The following is a 26,029-nucleotide window of genomic DNA, read 5'->3' as shown; positions in this document are numbered from 1 at the left end:
ACCAAGAGGATTTACTCAGTTCTCTCTTTCCTTAGAATAAATTCTCTCTCAGAAGTTTCCTGGAGCACTCATGTAAATGGTAAGACAATAGATTGAAAGCCTGTGGTGAATACATCTTGTGATCAAGCTCAGTTGCTCTTATATTCTGTTCTTTATACTGAGAGTACTTTAGAGCCCAATATTGATACATTTTTGTAATCAAGCATGTGAACTGCTGGCCCAAGGATGTCCAGTGGCAATTTCAGAATGTATTCCTCTGGGTAGAATTGGGTTTAATATTTTGCATTTTTTCTGTTGATGAAATTAAATCACTAAAAACAAAATTGGAATACTTTCTGATAATAGAAAACTAGGTTCTGTGGAAGAAAATGTATTTTCTGTATTCAAAGAGTTGTGGGTTTTTGCATCTAGATCTTCAGGTGCCTCTTAAGTATTGGATGTAATAAATAGTTGTTGAGAAACAAGTTGCATGTAGATCCAGGGTTTTAAAATGTATATATAATGATAAGGATATTTTATAAAATGTCTAAGAATTGGAAATATTGAAGATGAAGAAAAAGTTTAGCCAAGTGGTGCTCATGAAGAACTTTGTTTTTTCAAGAACACAGTAATGTAACTACCATGGCTGACTAAACTGTGTATCTTATCATTACAAATAACTTCTGTGTAATCAATCCACACAAAGCATTCCATTGGAGGCCCTTTTTGATTACAGGTTGCTTGCTTTTACTTCAAGGTCAGGGAAGCTGGTAGAATTTGTTATGAATGGTATAATTGTTGAACATTTAAGCAAACATAATCTATCAGGGGATGAACACAATGATTTACGTAAGGGGAAATCATGCCACCCAATCACGGTGAGTTCAATGAAATGATAAATAGTTACCTGAAAAAAAGAGGAACAAGTAGATGTAACTTATTAACATTAGAAAAAAATGCCTTTGACAAAGTCTTCCTCCTCCCTAGTGTGTCCCACCATTCCCCACACATATGCGAAAACACATACACTACTCATCCATACCTGGAACTAACTCTTAAAATAGACTATAGGGTTGGAGGAAAAGCTTTGTTTTATTTAGGAACTGACTTAGAAGGCAGTAACAAAGATTTGGTACAGTTACTTGTTTAAAAAGAAAGCTTGGGGGGCCCCTGGGTGGCTCAGTCAGTTAAGCATCTGCCTTCGGCCCAGGTTATGATCCCAGGGTCCTGGGATGGAGCCCCACATTGGGCTCCCTGCTCGGCAGGGACCCTGCTTCTCCCTCTCCCTCTGCTGCTCCCCCTGCTTGTGCACACACTGTCTCTCTCTCTCATCAAATAAATAAATAAAATTGTAAAAAAAAAAAAAAGTTTGGGGGCGCTTGGCTGGCTCAGTTGCTAGAGCATGCAACGCTTGATCTTGAGGTTGTAAGTATGAACCCCACATTGGGTACAGAGATTATTTAAATAAAAAATAAAGAAAAATAATGATGAAGTTTGGTAGCTGGCTTTCTCAGTAAGAGGTACTGAGGTTAATGTTAAAAATCTATAAATCAGGCATTTATATTAAACCACCAAGTTCATAATCACATATCAAATGCTTTATGGATGTGATAGAAATTAACAAAGATGTTTTTTAAAGCCTGAAAAGCTAGGAGAGAAGATAGAAAAAAGATAGTTAAACTCTTGTATGGCTAAGATAAGGTGTATGTTTAGAAATAATCCGAATTATCATTATAGGGACATGATCTTATAAGAGTCAGCATAGACCTTCCTTAGAGATTTTGGGAAGGTAATAATGATGGCTCATTTAAGAAATTTAGAAATTTTATTTAGTTATTTTATTGTAAAATACATATAACACAATATTTACCACTTTAACATCTTAATGGTGTAATTAAATAGTGCTAAGTACTTCGTCATGTTTGTGTAAACATCACATAATTTTTTCCATTTCCCTAACTTTCATCATCCCAAACAGAAAGTCTACATCTATTAAACAATAAATCCCTATTTCCCTCTCCCCTTGGTGCCTGGTAACTTCTATTCTGCTTTCTGCGTCTACAAATTTCCTATTTTAGATAACTCATGTAAGTGGAATCATACAATAGTTTTTCTTTTGTGACTGGCTTCTTTCATGTAACATAATGTTTTCAAGGTTCGTTTCATGATGTGTAGTGTGTATCAGAACTTCATTCTTTTTAATGGCTGGATAATATTCCATTGTATTTGGCTTTTTTTTTTTTTAAAGAAAGTGTATGCTATCAGCCATGCACTGTGTTAGATATTTGATGGACAATATCTCACATCATCCTCACAACAATTGGCAGACAGGTAGTATTATTATCTCCAGTTATAGATGAGAGCACTGGGGCCTAGCAAGTTTAAGTGATATGTTCTAGTTAGTGGTAAGATGGAATTTGAGCTAGGCTCATCTGTCTCCAGGTCCAGTTGATTTAGCAGTACAGTACACTATTCTCTTACTGTTTGTTATGTTCTCTCTTGAAACACTCATGGATTTGATCAGTGAATTTCAGGAAATACGTAGAGCTTAGGAACATGTACAGAATGACATTTTAGAATAAACAAAGAATTGAAGAATATTTGCTGTCGCCCCTCCCAGCAATTTACAAATAGAGAATTTTTCTTCTGAGTAGATGAAGGTGGAAAGGGAAAGAACTGGAGTTAAAACCTGAAGGCCGGCAGCCTGGGTGGCTCAGCGGTTTAGTGCTGCCTTTAGCCCAGGGTGTGATCCTGGAGACCCGGGATTGAGTCCCATGTCGGGCTCCCTGCATGGACCCTGATTCTCCCTCTGCCTGTGTTTCTGCCTCTCTCTCTCTCTCTCTGTGTCTCTCATGAATAAAAAAATTAAAAAAAAAAAACCCTGAAGGCTATCCTTAGGACAAATAGAATCTTATTTGACAAATTGTGGAATATTAGAAATAGAGATTTTCCCTTAAAAACTTTCAAAGTGAAAATTTAAGGTAAAGAAAATAACTGTACCATTTTAAAAAGTGGAGGTCACAGAGACTGAAAATATAAATAAGAATTTACATGGGTTTATGTAACCTATTAAGAGAAAAATAAAGATGCTATGGGAGTTCTCTAACTTCTTTAAGCTGGTGGTACAGAGGGCAGCTATACTATTCTATATTGCATGCTGTAGCCACACTCTTAAAGCCAGATGTATTGACTTAAAGGTTATCTATTACAACATCCACTTGTAGCAAACTGTCCCTCAATCTGTATTTTAACACTTCCAGTGACAGGGAGAAAGTATAATCTCATTTCATTACTAGGCTGGTCAGACATACTTTATGTTGATAGTAGATCTTCCTTCTTTGGTTTTCCAGCCTGAGGTCTTTTTTTTTTTTTTTTTTTTTCCATGAGACTTTGCAGAAGCAGCCTAATGTTTTCATCCTATGATAGCCTTTCAACTATTTGAAGACTGCATCATGTCTCTCCTATACACATCTTCCCCAGCTTGAGATGATTAGCAGCCAGGACTTGAGAAGCCAAGATGCTAAATAAATAAGCCTGGATTTTGCTCTTAAGATCCTTGTATGTATCTAACAGGTTACAAAAGCTCTTAACTACAAAGTAAAATATTAATAAGTTGGACTTCATTAAGTACTTCTTTCACCAAATGATACCATTAAGAGAGTTAAAAGTCAACCTATTGAGGGGAAGAGGATATTTGCAATATATTATATCTGATGAAGGACTTCTACCAGAATATATAAAGAACTCCTAAAAATCAGTCAGAGAGAGGCACCTGGGTGGCTCAGTGGTTGAGTGTCTGCCTTTGGCTCAGAGCATGATCCTGGGGTCCTGGGATCGAGTCCCATATTGGGTTCCCCCTGCAGGGAGCCTGCTTCTCCCTCTGCCTGTATCTCTGCCTCTGTCTCTCATGAATAAATAAATCTTTTAAAAAATAAATAAATAAAATCAGAGAGAGGGAACACATAATCTAGTGGAAAACTGAGCAGATGAACTGAGTATTTCATGAATGACCATATTGAATTGGCCAGTAAATATAAAAATGTGTTCAAAGTCATTAACCATCAGAAAATGCAACTTAAAAAAAAAAAAAAAGAAAATGCAACTTAACACCACAATTAAATACTACTACTTACTCACCAAAATGACTAATGTTAAAAAAGAAAAAAAAAACAAACAAACCTGGTAATGCTAAGTATTATGTTGAATGTGGAGCAACTAGAGCTGCCATATGCTGTTGGTAGAATGTAGATTGTGAATTGGTACTAACACTTTGGAAAACTATTCCAATTTCTCCTAAAGCTGAACATATGCAAAACCCATGACCCAGATTTTCTACTTGTCCTCCCAGATACTCTAAAAAGATATGCAAAAACTGCAAACAATCCCAATGTTTGTTGGGAATAGAATGGATGATTTTATTAATATACACATACAGTGGGATACTATGAAGCAATGAAAATGAAGAGACTACTTTTACATACAACAACATGGATGAACCCCACAAACATAATTTGAGTGAAAGAAGCCACACGTCTAAGAGATCACACTGTAGAGCTCCATTTATGTGATATTCAGGCCACATAAACCTATGGTGGTAGGAATCAAAGTAGCAGTTTCTTTGGAGAGGAGATGAAGATTGAGAGGAGCCAGGAAGGAAGCTTCTGATTTGCCAGGACACCCTATTTCTTGATCTGGTGGTAGAACTTGAATTCCCTTTGTAAAAAGTCATTACGCTGAATTGCATATGTTTCTATATGTATACTAAATCTTTTTAAAAGGACAATAAATGGGTCTAAACATTCCAGTTACCCAAAATGCAGGGCTAACTGTGTGATTAAAGAGTCCATATTTTCATAGTAAGCACAATAGTAAAGACATCAAAACTTAACGCTTATACAAAATTTAAGTTTGTATAAAGTTGTACAGAGAGACTGTCATTTCTTAATCCTTAAAACTCCTTTTCCAGAAAATGAATTGTAGCTCATCCCTTTTAAAGAACGAGAGAGCTGGGCAATAAATGAGCCGTTCACAAATGTAAATTTGCATTATTTTGGGATTTTGTAATATATGTGAAGTGTTCAGGGGAGATCTGGTCCACACTCAGCACTCAGGGAAGGCACTTATTGTTAACCTTTTGGCACCGCATCACATGGTAAACTTCCTTTGGGTTTCCTAATGAGGGAAATGTCAAGGTCTCTTCCTCGAACCTGAACTACTGTGTTCAGGAGGCTCTTGCAAACTTTCAGACCTACATAGTAATTCCTGTTTTATTTTGTCTTGGTAAAAATTTCAACTTCCAGACTATTGAGATCTTTATGAACTGGAATTCACTGAGCTTCATTCTCAGCATCAATGGTCTTGTTACTTAGAAAGGACTAGAGCTAAAACCCAGCAGACCACCCTTATTCACCATTATCCTGGCCTCTATATGGTGACTAGTGATCAGACCCTTTTGGATGTGGTCATTCAGTCAGTTATAAATACCACCGGTGGAACTGCCAGTCCATGACACAATTCCCCCCGCCCCCCGCCCTATTCTGACATTTTCAGATATTTGTATACTTACTTTAATGCAGTTCATCAGGACTATGTTAAATAGTGAAATATTTCCCAAGTTAAAAACATTATTTTTTATGCTTTTTAACTCCTATGTGAGTGGCAGGATAATATGGCAAATTAATGTGGCTTTCAAAAATTTTATAACAATACACATTTCTCATCGTAAAATGTGCTTTTTTTCACTACAGGGGAAGCTTCCTTACTTTTCACTTTTCTCTTTTGCCACCAGAGGGCAGGTGAGTAAGAGAGAAGAAAATGAAAGCATCTCTTCTTCACGTTGATTCAAACTAAACACTTCTCTGAAATATTTACAAAGCAGGTTATTTTGTTTCTTTAATTATTCTATTTTGAAGCAATTTATCTAAGTAGAAGTTATAATTTTTAATAGATACATTTGGCCTAATAAATGACTTCCAAGTGAAATTATTTGAATTTTTAATCATTTTTGAATCAATGATTGTATTGAAAATATGAATGTTCTTTATATTTTGAGGCCATATGACCAAAGTGCCCTCTCTTAGTTTGGGTAATACTGATTAATTAGACTCATTTTATATTGGTCTTCTAATTTAGTTATGGATATGTTTATGTGTTTATTTTGCATATGTATCTTAATACAGCCATTTGGACATTACTTCAATATGCACAGTTGTTAAGCATAGTTTACAGTGTATTAATCAAATAATGAGTCTATATAATTGAAGGAAATCCCAGTGCAGAACTGTACACCCCAGCAATGTCTAAATATAATTTTAGTAGGTATATTAAGATGTTTTCTCTTGCAACTTTAAATTTGTTTAATCAATAGTAAAACATCCTTTTCAAAACATTAGATGGTATCATAAATGATGTAATTCAACAGCTCACGACAGCTTGCATGTAACCTTTGTTAAATCAGAAGTCAAGCGGCAGCTTGGAATTTTGCCTTCCCTCCTTGAATAACGCCTTTGTTCTGAAGGTGTAGGAGCAGATGAGAAAATGAATAGGTTCTCTCATGGGGAGGATAAATCTTCATACTGCTTATTCCATGTCCTGGGAATTCTTTCTTACTTCTCCTCATTGTGAACCTCATTGGTAAGAATCTTTTTTTATTTTTAACCTGTCAAACAAAATTCTGCATAGTGCTTGGAACACTGCTGGCACACAGTGAGTGCTTTATAAGCTTTAGCTGTTATCACACAGGTATCAACTCATCTTAACTTTAATCCAGTTACTGAATCAGCCAGGGGATCATGTAGAAAATTGAAAAAAAGTTGAAAAAAACTGTAAAAGGAAAAACTAGGAACTAGAAAAATAATCTCATTTCTCAGAAGTCCTAATTCTGTTCCTCATTCATTCAATGGGGAAAAAAACCTTGACTTGAGTGACTCTTCACATCTAACTCTATTGAGCAAATGGAAGCAATAATGTTTGTCACTTAGTTGTCTCAGACTAAATGCTTCCTGGTATTGTGAATTGGTGTTGAATTTCCTGACGGTGTGTGATGAATATGTTATGGGATAAGATCTGGTTGTTCTAGAAGGACTAAGCTGGATGAGGAAGAAAAATCTTACCTTTGATGAAGGAAGGATCCCCCTGGTCTCAATAAGGAGTTTTTTTAAAACGGTGAACAATAAAGTGTTGCTTTTGATTATCCCCCCGAGGTAGCTTATAGCTTGGGAAGCAGGTGGAGGGAGAATATAAGGAAAGGGTCTTCAGGACTCAGGAAAAAGGAAATTCTTCTGGTTGGCACAGTGAAGAACCCTCAGGCTGAGGGTTGCTGTGGCTTCCTCCTTACCAGTCCCCATATCATCTCTTCCTGCTCTGTCGAGCCACAGTGTATATTTATTCCAGTTTAATCCTCTCAAAATACAATGCACTGATGTTCTTCCATTGTCAAAACCCCATACTGACTCCTTTTTGCCAGTGATGATAGTACGAGTCACCTACTGCCATTTGTGACCCTAAACTACATGGTTCCAATCTGATTTCCCATGTTCACTTCCTTCTCTACTTTCCACACACCACCCCAACAGTGCCGTTCCTAAATAAGCATCTCTTTGCTTATGTCTTTCTCATTTCTTACTGTCAGTGGCTCCTTGTCTTTCAAGATCCGTCTTCAATGACATGTCCTCTGGAAGACATTCTAATTCTAACCTGGAAATGACCTTTGGTGCCATTGAGTCTCATGGCTATTTATATTTGTAGAATGACTCTTATCTTATCCTATCATCTATACTAGGTATTTTCATTTTTATTTCTTTTTTTTTTCTGCTGACAATAAGCTCTTTGAAAGCAGAGACTGTGTTTTGTCCTCAGAGATTAGTTTGATGCCCTGCAGAGTTTGTCAGATATTCAGAAAAGCCAAGGCCATTTGCATTTTTTTTTGAGGACTTCAGTATATTAAAAACTGAAGAAATGGCAGGGTGACAAAATTATGGTTGTATTTTAAATGTTGCATTAGGCAAGCAGATCAATTAAAACACACACATTCCCACGACAGTCACCAAAGGAACTGTGTTGTTAGTAAGTTGATCATAAGATTTCTAAAAAACTGAACTCATAGTATACTTAGGTTGATGTAGTCTGGTAACAGGACACAGGTTTAACGTTGACCAGTGACTATCTTCTTTCTGTCTTATCAGCATATCTGTGGAACTGTGCCTCATTTAAGGCCTGGGCCCAAGGACCCTCTGACTTTCTATGTGAGAGGCCCTCACAGATGGTCGACACCTGATAAATGTATTTACCGAAGTGAGTTAAATTTAATTATATGCCCCAAAGGTACTGTATATAAATATAATGCCTTTATTCCAATATTTTAATGTGGTCAGAATATTATTAGAAAATAAAATTGAAAGTTAATATTAACTTCTAATTTAATGTCTATAATTTAACTTTTACTTGTTTTACACTTGTCAGATCAAAGAACTAGACACTGGGGAGAAGAAGTACTCATTCTCACTGACTGACTGCCCATTTCCCTGTACTGTGTATGAGATGCATAATGAGAACTGTGTTTTCTGTGACTCTTCTGATTGAGTAACAAGGATGAACACTTGATGAGAATCAGAATAACTTATTTCTAGAAACTAGGCTAGGGCTAAAAAATAATGAAGATTCCAAAAATATTTGGAATTCATGGCTGCAGGGTTTAAAGTTGGTATCAACACTAAATAATTCTCTGCTATTAGTAGAGCTTAAATTTGCCTGGTTTAGAGGTACTCCCACTGAGCTACATAAATACATGAATTGGTATTTCTGTGATCCTCCTCCTAATACAGTGCATAGAAATCAGGCATGCCTAAAAGCGTGGACTCATTATTGGAATTACTACTGTTTACTTTTTGAAATGTATGTATGTATTTGTTTCTGATATAATCTCATTTTCTTAGACTAGTTAGTAGAATGGTGTGTTTCAGGCCCTTCCTTGCTATATTAATATAAACCTATTCTTTTCTATAAAACTATTTTATAATGAAAAGGAGAAGAAGAAATAAAGAGAACTCAGTTACTTGTGACAACTCAGTAGTAAGAAAGAAAATTTGGGGGATCCCTGGGTGGCGCAGTGGTTTAGTGCCTGCCTTTGGCCCAGGGCACGATCCTGGAGACCCAGGATCGAATCCCACGTCGGGCTCCCGGTGCATGGAGCCTGCTTCTCCCTCTGCCTAGGTCTCTGCCTCTCTCTCTCTCTATCATAAATAAATAAAAATTTAAAAAAAAAAAAAAGAAAGAAAATTTGGTTATTTAAACATCAGATATCAAGCTTTTCTTCTATTCCCATAAACCTGAGGGATTTGACATATTCCCACAATATCAGTGGTTCAAGAAGCAGGAATAGAGATGGGTCAGGAACCAAGGAGTGGTAAAGTAGAATTAATTAATTTATACAAGATATAGGTGATTCTGAAATGCCCTTCACAAAAATCATTCCTAAGAGATAATTAAATGCGTGAAAACTTAAAACATTAGATTATTTGTCAGATTTATCAATAATCTGAAGTATATTATTTATTTACAGTTATCTAAACTTTATTATACATTAAAAACATTAAAAAATCTGTAATAGCACTAAAGTTTTTTTAGTAACTGGAAGGAAATTGCTAAATGAATAACCTCATACCCATATATGTTTCATATTCTCATTTTTCACCTATAAAATTTTAAATGTATCAAGAGTTAAAAGCATTTTGTCATCCTACAATTTAACTGTAGCACATGAAAATGTTTAAGATCCAGTATAACTGAACTATTAATATGCAAATGTTATCAGTATAGAATTTTACAGAAAAAAATGAAGATGGTTTTATAAAAAACCTAAAGACAAACAACAGGGCTGGGTGCTGGGTGCTCAGTGGTTGAGAGTCTGCCTTTGGCTCAGGGTGTGATTCTGGACTGGGGATTGATTCCTACACTGGGCTCCATCCGAGGAACTTGCTTCTCCCTCTGCTTGTGTCTCTGCATCTCTCTGTGTGTCTCTTGTGAATAAATAAATAAAATCTTAAAAAATATATATAAACAATAGTTTGCATATGCATAAATATGCCTGAAGAGTGGTTCTCATAATGAATGACTTAATGACCAGCACTTTCTAGTTAAGTAGGAAGTACATATACTTGGCTAATAGGCATTTGAAAATACATATGTATTTGTGTGCAAAACTCTGTTAATTATATAGCTGTGGGGATCCCTGGGTGGCGTAGCGGTTTGGCGCCTGCCTTTGGCCCAGGGCGCGATCCTGGAGACCCGGGATCAAATCCCACGTTGGGCTCCCGGTGCATGGAGCCTGCTTCTCCCTCTGCCTGTGTCTCTGCGCCTCTCTCTCTCTCTGTGACTATCATAAATAAATAAGGAAAAAATATTTAAAAAAAAATTATATAGCTGTGAAACAAGCAATGCAGTCCCAACCCTAGCAAGGATTATAAAAAGAATTTAAATTTTGTCTTTTTTTTTAAAAGCTGTAAACTTACATATTTCTGTGCAGTGTTACAAAACAAAACCCTGTCCATGTCCTTATATACAGAAGACATGGAATTCCATGCTCAAGTGCAAGAAACTTCCATTACTCTCCATACTCATCATTCAGCCTTTACCCTTTCTGCCATTCACAGGCCCTGCAACATTGGTTTGAGCTCTGGCCTGAATTTCTGGATGAGAGGTGCCCCATCAACCGGAAAAGGTGACAAGAGGATATTTTTCCTTAATCCTCTCTTTACTTACCCTTTGTTCTATAGCATGGACTTCTTGGGACTCAAGGGAACAACCACACAGAATCCTTTTTTGCTAAATGCCAGAAATCTGTGATGCTAAGAGCCCAGTTGAATTTTCTAGTTTAAATGATTTCACAGGTATCACACAGTAAAAACTTAAAAAAATTTCTCTTCTTCATTAGGATCTCTTGTTAAAAATATAAAGGAAATTAATTCTACAATTTCCTATTCTCAATGATTTTGGTTCACTGAATAACATTTTATCCCATGACAATGTAGTGAAGGGACATGGTCTTGAGATCGGCTCGATCTAATCCAGGACTACCTGTACTAGATGTAAAGCTATAGATAAGTATGTTAAAGATTCTTTTGAAACTGATTTTCCTTAAGAGTAGAATGGCATAATAATAATGATCTCGTAAGTATACTGAGAGAGTTAAACGAGAGAAAAACACATAAAAGGCTTAAGCACTTTAGAGACTCCACACTAATTCCTTGCATTTAGTTTGTCCTGGATATACAGGTGGATTTGATTCAGATTGGAAAACAAGCCAGGTACAACCAAGTGAGGAACAAAGATGCATGTGCTTCAATGTCTTCTAATATTAGTGGATCCACAAAGAAAAATATTATTTTTGAAACGTGTTACTATACATTTTCCAACAGGGTTGTAAAAGCTATGGCTGAGCAGCTATTTCCAGAATACTTTTTTTGAGTGAAATGTGACAGCTCTTTGTCAGTTCACTGCAATCCATGGAAACATTTAAAGCTGAAAATCAGTAACAGTAACCACAGTATAGGAATAAGAGAGTGGGAAGGGAATTTCATGGATTGAATAGAATTATTTAAAATATTTTCCCAGAGAAAAGAGAGAATAGATCCTTAAAATTGCATGTTTTAATCTAATAATTTTTTTAAAAATCCAAATGGTTTTTACACAATACAATGGGAGCAAAAGTGTGTTACTACCCTGTGGGCAAATTCACTTTTATTTTTAAGTCCTACAACTTTTATAGTGAGTAGCTAGTATTATCTTGAAACTTTGGGGTGATTGAAGAATTCCATCTTCTTAGTATAGCTACAGGATTATTGAATAATTGCAGACCATTTTGATGGTCCTGAGTTGACACAGGAACATGAAGATTTTTTTTTTCTTGTGAACTTTTGTGAGATCGAAGAAATTTAGTAGAGGTTTTTTTTTTTTGTTGTTTGTTTGTTTTAGCTTTGATTTATTTTAAAGGAATATTCATTGGCCCTTGGTTTTTACATGATTTATCTCCCACTGGTGGTAGGAAGTTTTTTTTAAGGTCATGGAGTAACCCAATTTGAAGCCACTTTTCCAGACTTGTGAAGTTTTGTGTTCTGAGACCTGGATCCTATGGTCACCCTTGCAAAAGAAATAATTAATTGAGAATAATAAATGTAAAGGGTATTAACTTTGAAAATGCTAAATATGAGATAAAGGGATCTGACTTGGCTTGAGACATTATTATTAAATGTTATTTTTTAAAGATTTATTTATTTATTTAATATCTAGAGAGAGAGCAAGGGAGTGTGATGGGGGAAGAGAGAGAGAGAGAGAGAGAGAGAGAGAGAGAGAGAGAGAGACTCTTCAAACAGACTCCAGACTCCCAACTGAGTTTGGGGGCTGGTGAAGCTCAGGACCTATGAGATCATGACCTGAGCAGAAACCAAGTTGGATACTTAACGAACTGAGCCACCCACGTGTCCTTATTAAATATTATTCAAGTTGTTAATAATTTGTTGTAACATGGAAACTGTGCCACAGATCAGTAAAAATATTTCTTTAATTTTTAAATACAAATTAAAATTTTTATATTAAAGCAGTTTTAAATTTGCAGAAAAATTGTGAAGATACAACAGAGAGGTCCTGTATACCCCATACTCAGTTTCCACTATTATGAGCAGCCTGCATTAGTATGGTACATTTGTCACAATTCATGAACAAATATTAATAAATTATGATTAACTGAAGTCTATACTTTATTAAAATTTCCCAAGTTTTTACCTAATGATCCTTTTCCACTCCAGGTTCTCATCAAGGATAACACACTATATTTAGTTTTCATGTCTGCTTGGCTGTTACAGCTTCTCAGTTTTTCCTTATTTTGGAAGACTGAGAGTTTGGGATTTGTTTGTTTTTTTCGACTGAGATTATATTGGTCAGGTTACTTCTTAGTAAAGTTACTCTTTTCTCCCCTCAGTACTGTGCTCCCTGGAAGGAAGTCATCATGTATAGTCCACACTTAAGAGGAGTAAAGAGTTGAGCTCCACCTCCTTGAGAGTGAAGTATCTTCATAAATTATTTGAATTCTGTGTAAGAAATTTGTTTGTTTTCCCCTGTTAGTTTATTCAATTATTTGTTAATGTCAGCATGGACTTGTGGATATTATTTTATGATAACAATTGATTTATAATTATTTTATTGACAAATTGTTCCGGCTTTGACCATTGGGGTTTTTATATGTGACTCTTATGTCCTTTTGAAATACACCCCCCCATCATTGTATTTTGTTGTTGTTGTTTTAAGCACTTCCTTTCTGGCACTACAAGATGCTCCATGCTCATCTTGTACTTTTCCTGCCTCAGTCCTAAAAGTAATTCTGGTTTCTACTATTAAGGAGAATAGTATTACAAACCAAGATCTGGGTGCTAGGGTGTATATTGCTTGCCACTGAGATGTCCTTGCTTCTAGGCTGTCTCAGCTGACAGAGCAAGAAAATATATGCATGTGTACTGACTTTGTGTTTACACACATCTATAAATATTTCCACACGTAAGCATCTGTATCTTTATTAAGCTGAGCGTGAGTTTGTACTGCTGTCTCTAATTCTAATTCATGACCACAGGGATCATTCTAACCTCTTCCCCTTGCTTATCTGTAACTTCCCACTCCAACAGTAAGAAACCTGACTTCCACCCTCCACTGTCTGTTTGCTTAATTTTTCATTTCCATGATACGTGCATAGTGTTTTCAAAATTGTTAATCGGTACCCAGGGGATATTTTATCAGCCAGAGGTGCACTTCATGTTGGCTCTTCTACCGTCAGTTTTATGTACTCCACACATTTCCAGAGTTACTTAGTCCAGAGCCTTTTCCTCCCACTCCTTCCAGTGAGGTTGTTTCATATATTTGTAATATATTTAGATTCTCTTGTCACATTCTGCATTCCATCCTGGAGTTCCTCTGCATCCCCCATCTCCTAAATGATTTTTTAAAAAATTCACGTTTGGAATAGCTTTACTCCCCTAAAAATATTCCTTGTGCTTTACCTATTGTCAACCTTAAAAATAAAACTGTCAGTTATTTTACCGGTAAAATAGTTTATGGGGGCATAATTAAGAATGGCAATTCAGAACATTCCGGCCTATGGCAAAACCATAGGCAAGCCTGGAGTCCACTTTTATAGAGGAAAGGCAGGGGTGGGGTGTGAGAGAGGTTGACGGGGGAGTTGGGAGGGCCTATAATAAACAAAATGTCCATTAGACTAAACTGGGAGTTCCAAGTTTAGTGGCTTTTCATTGGCTATGTTTTGATAGTCTCTCATTGGCTGGGCTGTTGCTGAACAAGGAGAAAATCTTTCTTCTTCTGGATAGGGTAATAAAGTATCGACTTCTTCCTGTGAGGAATGCCAGGTAAGCCTCCTCCTGTTTGGGTCTGTAATTGAAGAGGAGTGTTAGGGGCATGAGAGCTCCCTCTTCTGACCTCCCTGTTCCAGGTGATTTTATTAATTTTCACACGATTTAACCCCCTCCTCATCCCAAACTCCTGGCAATCACTGATCTGTTAACCTCTCCCTGTAGTTGTATTTTTTTCTAAAATATGTGTAATTGAAATCGTACAGTATGTAGGCTTTTCACATTGGCTTCTTTCACTAGCAATACACATATACATTCATTCATGTCTTTTCATGGCTTAACAGTTCATTCCTTTTGGGGGGTCCTGAGTGACTCAGTAGGTTGAGCATCTGACTCTTGAGTGTGGCTCTGGTCATGGTCTCACTGAGATTGGGTCCGCCTGGGGCTCTGTGCCCACTGGTGTCTGCTGGAGATTCTTTCTCTACCTCTCCCTCTGCCCCTCCCCCTGCTCCTGCATGCTCTCTCTCTAAAAGAAATAAATAAATCCTTAAAAAAAAAGTTAATTCCTTACTGAGTAGTATTCCACTTTGTAGATGTACCACAATTTGTTTATCCGTTCACTGATTGAAGTATACCTTGTTTACTTCCAGGTTTTGGCAATTGTGAATGAAATCACCGTAAATATTCACATGGAGATTTTTGTGTGGACTGAAGTTTTCCAATCAGTTTGGTAAATACCTCAAAGTATGATTGCTAGATTATATAGTAAGACTATATATAGATAGCTTTGTAAGACACTGCCAACTTCATTCCCCAGGAACTATACCATTTTGCATTCCTACCAGCAATCCTCACCAGTGATTGGGATTGTCAGTTTTTTGGATTTTAGCCATTCCAAAGGGTGATTAGTGGTATCTAAACGCTTGTTTTCATTTGCAATTCCCTAATGGCAAATGATGATGAGCATCTTTTCATATGCTTATTGGCCATCTGTATATCTTCTTTGGTGTAGTATCTGTTCAGATGTTTGGCTTATTTTTTAAATTGGGCTGTTTGTTTTCTTATTGTTGAGTTTTAGTTTCCCCTTCTTTTGAAAGAACTACATAAACAAAAATGAAAACTGGTTGAGGAGATGCGCATTTAAAAAGTCATAAAAAATCATCCCATACACATTGCATTCTTTCTTGTAAACAACAACAACATGGAAGGACCAGTTTAGCCTTCAGTAAATCACTAATGTGAGGATGTGAAATTTGAAGCACACACATATTTATTGAGCATTTATTCTTTGTCAGGCAATGCATTAATTTTATTCCTTATATGAACTCATTTAATTTTCATAATAGTCCTATGTAATGGAAATTCTTGTTTCCCCCATTTTACAAATGAAGAAATCTCACCTCCCAGTGGAAGAGTTCTAACCCCCTGTGCCATACTATCTGATAGAAGATAAATTTGAAAATGAGATGATCTAGGGTTTGTTTTCTTACACAGCCAAATGAAACTATCTTAAAATTAACTCTTAGCGAACAGAAACAGATTCCAGAAAATAGCCCATTTTTCTTCAGATTGAGATTATTACAGATTGTTACAAGCCTCAAATTCGTTTGGGTTTGTGTGAGAATACATTCAGATCTACCCTTGAAGTGAGGTCTACACTTTTTCTCCCATCTTTAAATCTAAATCTATTTTGCAACTTAAAAAAAAAAATCTTCACTTTTTGAAAGCCAGCAAGATAAAATGTTAATAATCAAATAGGCTGTTTTTCCCCTGCCCTGTTTTAGGCCAGACAGATAATTTTCAAGACTCATTAGCTTTATTATTTAATAGGTGTCTAACAAAAGGAATTCCTACAGACAAGTAGAATCCTGACCAAAGTGGGTCTTGAAAAATAGAGCTGCACGGTTGCAGCCGGTGGCTGGCTGTGAGCCGGGCGATGAGCCTGCTGTGTGGGACTGGGTGTTCCACCCTGCCTGGCTGGCCTCCAGGGAGCTGTCAGTTACTGGGTTCTCACAGTGCCAAGCACTAGCAGGTGCAGCAAGGTTCAAGGTTTCTGTTCCCCAGTAGTGTGGAGAGCATGCAGGTTGTCTGACAGTAAACCTGATGAGTACCCTGTGGGCCCAGAGGGAATGAAGAGTGGAGCTTGAGCTTTGCTTTGGGGGATTGACATTTGCATTGACAGAGATTTGAGAACCTGCTGCTTCTCACAGGGCCTCTCCCTGGACTCTGAGAGGAGTGAGGAATTTGCACAGTCTTCTGGAGAAATAGAGGACTGGGACACTCCCATTTTGGAAGCTTTTAGTATTTGATTTTTTTTTTTAAGGAAAAAATTGCCAAGAAAGAGTTTTAAAAATTGTGTGTTTTTTAAAAGAGTTTATTTATTTATTCATGAGAGACAGAGAGAGGCAGAGACACAGGCAGAGGGAGAAGCAGGCTCTGTTCAGGGAGCCTGATGTGGGACTAGAACCGGGTCTCCAGGAACACGCCCTGGGCTGAAGGTGGTGCTAAACCCCTGAGCCACCTGGGTTGCCCTAAAATTTGTGTTTTATTTTATATGTTTGTGTTTTAGAAATTAATGCTCTTAAAAAAAAAAGGAAATTAATGCTCTTAACATGCAAAAAATAGAATGCTTGTGGCACTTACATTAGACATGTAAAGAGATGTGTAAAACTCCTAGGATTTATCAGGATAGTATCTTCTAATGAACTACTGGTGGCCTGAGCCAATTGTGAGTCAAACGCTTAAAATTACTTGATGGAAGTATTTTTTTTCTATTCCTCACAGGGTGTCTTTGTGACTAGACATAATGATCTCTGAGAAGATGTTGTTTTTCAGTCTTAAAACCAGGAATGGGGAAAGAATGCAGGCCTGTGGTGAGGGCAAAAGAAAGAGAGGTGAAAGAGATTTAGGGAGTTATTGTAGATTTTTCAGGACCAAAGAGAATCCAGAATAAATGACAGAAACATTGATGCTGGTCATTTCCTCTGGGCTCAGGCAACTAATGCTTTGCTTTGTCAGTCTGAGTAGCAATTTAAGATCCAAGAAGCCCTTAGAAAGTTCTAACAGAATTCTGTCTTGTTCACTTTTCCTGGCAAAGAGCTGGAACACTATAGGCTTTCCAAAAACATTTGTGGAATGGAGTCAGAAAGCCACTTTACTTCACTTTACTTTTGTTTGTTCTGCAAAAATACTTTAAATGTTTAGAAATTTGTGGCATAAACTGATGATGACACATATCCCTCCAAGCTTTTATTCAATGCTCATGCAAACACACATATGCAACTTGTCTGTCTCTTTTCACCTACTTCTTGAGATGCAAATAAGGTCACATGTCTTTTTTAACTTTTAATGTTGAAGTTAACAAGAAGTCCAGGAGCTTTTTCATAAGTTGGACTTTTGAAGTTCCTTCTTCAGTTTTGAGAGCCTACCCAGCATTCCACACTGGGTGCATAAAGTCAGCCTTCCAGTTTCATCTGCAAAGTGGCTCATCTCCCGCCAAGCAGTAAGCCCTGGCTGGCATTAACCTTTTTCTCTCATGGTGTGTCACGTTCTCCTCGGGCACGCTCCTTGGCATGCATATTTGAGCATTTCAGTCAGGGTCATCCCAATTCATGAAAGTTTCTGTTGGATCTCAAAAGAAAAGGAGAAGAAAAGATTTTCCTTGGTCCTTCCCTCCCCATGGATACCTACCTACTTTATATTCCTTTGTAAAATTTTTATTTTTTTTAAAGATTTTATTTATTCACTAGAGAGAGAGAGAAAGAGTGTGGGCCAGTGCATGAGTGTGGGGAGGGGCAGAGGGAGGAGTAGACTCCCCGCTGAACAGGAAGCCCCTGATCCCAGGACCCCCAGATCAGGACCTGAGCTGAAGACAGCTGCTTAACGGACTGAGCCACCCAGGCGTCCCACCAACTTTACATTCCTATCATGAATGGTCCTTTCAATGAATTCTGAATAAATGAAGAAAAAAAAAAGGAAAAAAAAGCAAAACCGAAAACTCCTTTGTGATAAGTACTTGTTTTCACCTAAACAGAGAAGCAAATGGACAAACTGTAAAAGGCAGCTCCTCTTAAAATAATCCTATATGGTTCGGTTTACACACTCAATGTGGTGATGAAGTGCTCAGCTCTAAAGCTTCATTCAAATTCTGGCTCTATTTTTGAAACTGGTGCTGTGCTGGCCATTTGCTAGTTTGCCATCGTCACTGAACCAGGAATTGGTGTTCAATCACTGTAGTTTCACCCATCGTATGGAGCTTGAAGATCAATAAATGACCAGCACAGTGTCCTAAGAGAATAAGATCTCATAGACTCTGTCTATGCAGGATTGGTTAAAGCAAATCGGAACCTGGGAATTTTCAAGTCCTAGCTTCCCGGGCTGAACAGAACTTCCCTTGAATAATTGACGTCATGTTGTGTCCTTAGTGTTAATCATGAATCAGTATAAGAAATGACCATAAAATAAACATTTCTGAAAAAAATTAGATCTAAAAATACTGCCTGGGTTGTCAGTCAATGGCAATTCTACAAGCCTTTCAATGGCAAACTCTTCCAAGATTGGGGTGAAGGGAGGGTGGCTTTTATTTCCAGATGAACCTATGTATCAACTTCTATCAAATATCAGACAGTGGGGGCAGCCCTGGTGGTGCAGCGGTTTAGCGCCGCCTGCAGCCCGGGGCGTGATCCTGGAGACCCTGGATCGAGTCCCACATCGGGCTCCCTGCATGGAGCCTGCTTCTCCCTCTGCCTGTGTCTCTGCCTCTCTCTCTCTCTCTGTGTCTCTATGAATAAATAAATAAAATCTTTAAAAACAATATCAGACAGTGGGAATAGTGCAACCTATTGGACTCTGAGGGCTGAGACATTCACGGTTTCTTTTAGTCCATAGATGCAATGACAGTCTCCCACTGAGTCTCTCTTATTCTTCATTTCACAAGTCTTCTTTATTTACATGTTGTTATTATAAATTATCTGTTTGGGAAAAAATAGCTTTAAGTAACTACTTACTGTACTCTACTGCTTTTTCAAATGCAACCCTTCCATGTAACATGTAAGTTAGTGTAGAATTCATCTGCAGAAAAAAGCCATCACTTGTCTTCTTACAGTCCATATATGCAAGACCATAGTTTTAATTCTATAGATAGCATCTAGCTTTCAGCATGATATCTGATGTGATACATTCTCTTGTTTCTAAAAAAGCTTCGGCGGGAAAATGAAAAGTGAATATAATTTATTCATATTATAAATAATGAAACTTTTCATGAACAGCAGTCTTAGAAAACCCCAGAATTTATTCGCTTTTATATCCGTGAAAAATTGTTCAAAATACTGTTCATAATCGTTCCAGTTTATTAATAACATTAATAAGTGCTCATTTTATACAGATTGAGGATCTTCAAGATTTCCTTTATGAGGAAGTCCCTTCAATTTACAGAAGACCCATCAGGGTGCCAACTTCCATCTGGACACAGTTGTTAAGAATATAACATGGGTGATGAGCTGAAAATTGGAGGAACTGAAAAACAGAGCTTTTAAATGTCATTTCTAGTTCTGCTCAAGATCAAAATTATCTTATAGTTGGGAGGGTACCTGAATCCTCCCCCACCCCACTTTTCATTTCATCTAAATACCAGCAAAGGAGAGGGAATGAGGCAATGCAATGTTCCTGAGAATTCAGATAATCTCAGGGAGTTCAGTTTTCTGCAGTATTTTCTATTGCAATGCTATACTGATTTCCGATGCATCACCAGTGACATGTAACAATAATTTCTAAAGTTCATCGAGGGCTTACTCAGTTTGAAATCCTTTATGCATTGTATATAAGTATGCTACATACATCATATTTAAGTAATTTCAGCCAGGGCTTCTCAACCAGGGGCAATTTTGCCCTCCCCACTCTCCAGGGGTTTTGGCAATCTCTGGAGACGGTTTTGGTTGTCACAACTTGGGTGGTGGCGGGGTGGCTAGCTCTAGCGGCATGCAGTGGGTAGAAGCTAGAGGTGCTGCTAAACATTCTGGGACAGGCCCCTGCATCAGAGATCACCTTAGCCCCAAATGTCAAAAGTACTGAGGTAGAAAGAACTTGACTTAATCCATTCAGCAACCCTGTGAGGTGGGTATTTTTATTACTTTTTGTCATTACAATATATTTGGCCTGTAACATTGCATATATTTAAATAGTACAAAATGTCAATTTGACACACTCACATTGTAATACGATTGCCACTGGATCAACAATTAGCACCTTCATCACCTCACCTAATTATTCTTTCTAATCATGGAATGATTAAATTCCAGTCTCTTAGCAAGTCTGATGATTACAGTACACTCTCGTTGTCTAGATTCACTGTGCTGTACGAGAGGTAGGTATCATTAACCTCATTTCCAGAAAAGAGAACTGTCACAGAGAAGTGATCCCACAGCCGAGTAAGTCGTGGTGCCAGGAGTGAAAATTTAGCTCTCCATTACTGTCTCCAGAGAATGTTGATGATCACCGGTAGGGTCTGAGTTTTGGGGCAGAGCACAGATCCCGCCTCATTCTGGGCACTGGCCTCAGCCAGGAGCTCTTCTTGCCGCTGCAAGATTAACAGAGGACAACATCCCAACTATCAGGCTAGGAAGTCCAAGAGACAGTTGTTACTTGATTGCATATCCTGTATGACTGAACAAAAGATGAGTAAAAGGAAAACAGAAGACACAATTCCTGTCCCTGAGGAGGTGGGGGGGGGGGGCGGCGAGAAACGGGTTATGTGTGTGTAGTTAAAAGTATGTGTTGTGGGGCAGCCTGGGTGGCTCAGTGGTTTAGCACTGCCTTCAGCCCAGGAAGTGATTCTGGAGACCCAGGATCGAGTCCCACATCGGGCTCCCTGCATGGAGCCTGCTAATGAAGAAAAAAAAAAAAAAAAAGAAAAAAAAAAAGAAAAAGTATGTGTTGTGTGTGTAAACGGCATTGGCAGGTCAAACGCAGTGTTGAAGATGGTAAAGGGTAGCCTGGCCTACTCGGGGACCAGGGCACCTCCGGCTGGGTCTGAAAAGCCTTTGTGAGACTGTAATGTGTGTTTACAGGCTTGCTCACCACGCCAGCATATGGTGGAAGGGCCTCGGCTGCTCTTGCCCTTCCAGCTGGGGTAAGTTTACAAGCAGAACCAGCCTGTGCATGCGAGGCTAATAAGGCCTGGCTTGGCTTTCCTTTCTCTTCTTTTTTAAAGATTTTTATTTATTCATAGGAGACAGAGAGAGGCAGAGACCCAGGCAGAGGGAGAAGCAGGCTTCATGGAGGGAGCCGGACCTAGGACTCGATCCCACGTCTCCAGGATCAGGCCCTGGGCTGAAGGCGGCGCTAAACCACTGAGCCACCCGGGCTGCCCTTCTCTGTTTTGATGAGCTTTCCTTCCTGAGGGGGGCGACTTTTTCCATCCTCCTTTTACTTGGCCATTTTTTAGTGCACTCAGGGCCACTACCCACCTATCGCTATTAAAGCCCATTCTCAGGAAAGAATCTGAGGAACACCCTCAAATGAAACTGAACATAATGGCTAAGTAAAGTATAGTGAAAGTGAAATTTCTCTCTGCTGATATCTAATGATGGGACTTCGGCCACCATCTGGCAGAGTGAATTAACATATGACAGGAAGGTTATCTTATAAGCTTTCATATATTGAGATCATTTGTAGGAAGCATGTGACACAATGCTGAACACATAGTAGGTGCTAAATAAATGTTGGCTTCCATTTTTTCTCTTCATCTTTTTTTTTAAAGTAATTAATTAAAAAAAAAAAAAAGGTAATTTCCACTCCCAACATGGGGCTTGAACTCACAACCCTGAGATCAAGAGTCACACACTCTTCCAACTGAGCCAGCCAGGTGCCCCTCTTCTTATTTCTTTTTAATGTACCTTTAAAATGTTGCCACACAGGGACACGCGGGTGCCTCAGTGTTGAGCATCTGCCTTCAGCTCAGGTTGGGATCCTGGGATACTGGGATGGAGCCCCACATCAGGCTCCCTGTGGAGAGCCTGCTCCTCTCTCTGTCTCTTAGGAATAAATAAATAAAATCGTTTTTTAAAAAATGATGCCTCACAATTTGTACACCAATATTTGTACAGCAGTATTAGTCACAATAGCTAAAACCCAAGTGTCCACCAATGGATGAATCAGTAAACAAGATGTGATACATACATACAAGGGAATACTGTTTCGCCCTAACAAGGGAAGAAATTCTACAATATGCTACAACCTGGATAAATCTTGAGGACATTATGCTAAGTGAAAAAAGCCAGTCACCAAAAAGACCAATTACTGTATGATCCTACCTATATGCAGGTACTTAGAAAAGTCAAAATCATAAAGATAAGAAAGTATAATGTGGTTGCCAGGGGCTGGGAGGAGGAGAGAATGGGGAGTTATCGTCTAATGAGTATAGTGTTTCAGTTTTACAAGATAAAAAGGGTTGTAGGGATGGATGGTAGTGATGATTGCACAACAACGTAAATGTATTTCCACTGAACTAACCGTACATTTTAAAAATGGCTTGGGATGATAAATTTGATATTGTGTATGTGCATTTTACCACAATAAACAAGTGCCATACCAAATGGCCACCTAATATTTTTTTTTAAGATTTTGTATTTGTAGGTAATCTCTATACCCAACATAAGGCTTGAACTTAGAACCCCCAAGATCAAGAGTTGCATGCTCCACTGACTGAGCCAGTCAGGCGTACCCGGTCACCTAATCTTCTAAACTGAATGTCAATTCTTCTTAAAACAATAGGAAATTCTGTAGGGGAAGTATGTGGAGTGGTAAAACACTTGGGCTCTGGCAACAGAATGTGTAGGTTCAAATCTGTGTTCTCTGTTATTATTTGCCGTGCAACTTGCTTGGGAAAATTGCTAATCTTTTTGTACCTTAGTTTCTTCACCTATAAGGTATAAATAATGAAGAAGACACCTGTCCCATGAAAGCATTATAAGGATTAAAAAAGGCATAGCATGCCATGTATTTGGCACGGCGCTTGGCAAAGTAAGTGGTCAAGAAATACAAGCTGTTATAATTTTCCGGGTTGATATTTAAGCAGCTTGGCAAGAAGAGCTTCATGGTTTCTGATTACCTCTTTCCATTCTCATCCTGGTCATTGATTTCTTTCCTATTCATGACATCTCAAAGCCACATTTAGGTTTCAGGCATGACCTTCAGCCACATTTGAACACTTTCTTGGAGCCTAAGTCTACATTCCCTCATTAGGTATGTACCTAGATGCAAATTTAGAGTATCCTGTCCCATTTCATTTGTTTGTATCTGCTAAATGTTAATGTTCTGAGTAATAGTGAAGTCTTACTTATGCCCAGAACAAATTTGGAATATAATCTTTTATGATAAAAATCTGGGATCTTCCTATATACGTGCATGTATACATGTTTCGAATGGGATATTATGATTAAATGTCATTTATTAAAAATAAAAAACTCTGGGCAGCCAGGGTGGCTCAGTGGTTTAGCGCCACCTTCAGCCCAGGGCGTGATCCTGGAGACCCGGGATCGAGTCCCACGTGGGGCTCCCTGCATGGAGCCTGCTTCTCCCTCTGCCGGTGTCTCTGCCTCTGTGTGTGTGTGTGTGTGTGTGTGTCTGTCTGTCTCTCATGAATACATAAATAAAAATCTTAAAAAAAAAAAAAAACTCCAGTAGCCACTGGGTTTGTAGATTTTTGCTTTCTTATCTCAGTCCTGAAGAGGTCTAGCAGTTAAGATTTCCCGAAGCCAATGTGAAGAGAAAAACTGGGTTGATGTGTAAGTACAGTATATCAATACAGGAGGGATGATTTTTAAAAAATTTTTTTTTTAAATTTTTATTTATTCATGATAGTCACAGAGAGAGAGAGAGAAAGAGGCAGAGACACAGGCAGAGGGAGAAGCAGGCTCCATGCACCGGGAGCCCGATGTGGGACTTGATCCCAGGTCTCCAGGATCGCGCCCTGGGCCAAAGGCAGGCGCCAAACTGCTGCGCAACCCAGGGATCCCCCAGGAGGGATGATTTGAAGTGTTACTGCTCACTGGTAGGAGTCATGGTTTGGAATTAGATCTGAGTTTGAATCTTAGCTCTACCATTACAGATATTTACCTAATTTTTTTTATCTATTTCCTTCCCTGAAAATTGGGGAAAATAATACCCAATTATTTAAATAATTGGGTATTAACAATTATTAATTATAATTGTTATAATTATTAACAATACCCTTATTGTTATAAGGTTTACATGAGGTGATGCCTGGCAAATAGTAAGAACTCAAGAAATAGTAATAATTTCATTTATTCTTTCCAGAGGAAGGAGATGGATTGACAAATACTTGGGGTCTTTTCAAACCATATATCACCTGGTCAGTTTCTGCGTTCTTTGAGACTTGTTAATCCCTTTATTATCACTTGCTCTTTGGTAACAAAGAGGAACTGATTGCCAATTCATTTCAGAATGTGTGTATTATATTTGATGGGTCATACTAGCAAACAATAGAGTGGGAGTGGGGAAATGGATGCAGTGAGTTCATTCACATACCTGGGAAAAGTCAATAATGAAGACAGACAGAGCCGTAATTTGTATGTCATACTGGAGAGAGGAAAACACGGGTACAGGATTTGAAGCAGGGATCACGAGTTAGAACTGCTGAAGTTCTTTCCTGGTATCTAACTCCATGCATTTTGGTTGTATCTTTGCTCCTATTTTCTCATACTGTTAAAATTTAGGATAATAGAATTTAGATGTTTGTACAACTCACATTAATATAGAAAAAAGGTGACATTGAAATTCAAGCGGAGCTATGAAAACGTGCTGAATGCATTCATTAATTTAAATGCGTGTACCTTGCTACTAGGGTGAAAGGCACCTTTTATTTGCACTGTACTCGGTGACCACAAATCAACCGTCTTGTAACTTACAAGTAGACACCCTTTCCTTAGTTGTGGAGGCAGTCAAGAGACCCACATTTTTACCCTCATTTTGGATACTTAAATTCACTGTGTCCTTGCTTCTACACAGCAGGATTCAGGACTCAATAAGCCTGGGCTCTTTAAAAACCATCATCCTGCAGGTGCACAGTCCACACACCCACACCTGCAGAGGCTTAGCTGCCCCCAGGCCCAGAGTGCAAGCCGGTGTCTCCGGCCCGGGTCGGGGTGAACCTCCCCTCAAAGCCTGGGTTCCCTCGGGTGTCTCAGGCACGACGTCTTGCTGCCCGAGACTAGGAAGTCCCTGGGGGGCGGGGGGGCGGGCTAGTTCACACACCTGGGCTCGTCCGCGCGGTCCCTAACGCGCACCTGGAGCCTGCCTTCGGGACGCACGCGGGACTGCAAAGGAGACCATGAAGCAAGTCCTGAGCGCGCCCGGGACCGAGCGGGGACGTCCCTCCTCCTGGGTTCCCCCGGGAGCGCGTGCGCCCGGGGCCTGGGCCCGCACCTGGGGACGCGGTCCCCTCCGGCGGCCGCGGAAGCCCCCGGGCCCCACCGCTGCACTTTGTCCCCGCTGCCGCATGCACCTTGCTAGCGTCGCACGGACCCGGCGAGGCTCTCGGAAGAAGGGTGAGCGAGGGGGCTCGGGAGTGGGCGGCCGCGTGGCGCAGGGGGGCGGCCCCGGGCCGGACGGGCTCCCGCGGAACGACGGGGACCCGACCGGGGACTGCGGCCGCCGCGGTAGGGATGCGGGGGGGTGGGGGTGGG

At 38.9% G+C, this 26,029-nt stretch overlaps 2 long non-coding RNA genes across 4 annotated transcripts; one reads left to right on the top strand and one right to left on the bottom strand.

Annotated features, from left to right (window-relative positions):
• The first annotated feature begins 33 nt into the window (after nt 1–33).
• On the top strand, nt 34–21,092 carry LOC140608588 (uncharacterized). Of its 3 annotated transcripts, XR_012010571.1 has the most exons (7): nt 34–79; nt 5,727–5,774; nt 6,497–6,612; nt 8,163–8,271; nt 10,629–10,696; nt 14,978–15,057; nt 19,711–21,092. It is a non-coding gene; the product is annotated as an uncharacterized lncRNA (long non-coding RNA). The 3 variants fall into 3 exon arrangements; XR_012010573.1 differs by lacking the exons at nt 14,978–15,057; nt 19,711–21,092 and adding an exon at nt 12,953–13,924; XR_012010572.1 differs by lacking the exons at nt 10,629–10,696; nt 14,978–15,057; nt 19,711–21,092 and adding an exon at nt 8,440–9,234.
• LOC140608587 (uncharacterized) lies at nt 20,418–25,866 on the bottom strand. The gene is made up of 4 exons (XR_012010570.1): nt 25,599–25,866; nt 24,873–25,046; nt 22,220–22,357; nt 20,418–20,901 (listed from the first exon to the last, which is right to left on the bottom strand). It is a non-coding gene; the product is annotated as an uncharacterized lncRNA (long non-coding RNA).
• Nucleotides 25,867–26,029: the final 163 nt, after the last annotated feature.

This window comes from Canis lupus, chromosome 18 (genome assembly GCF_048164855.1).
Source record: "Canis lupus baileyi chromosome 18, mCanLup2.hap1, whole genome shotgun sequence".
Taxonomy (NCBI): Eukaryota; Metazoa; Chordata; class Mammalia; order Carnivora; family Canidae; genus Canis; species Canis lupus.
Note: the sequence above shows the minus strand (reverse complement) of the source record. Positions and strands in the feature narration are given on the sequence as shown.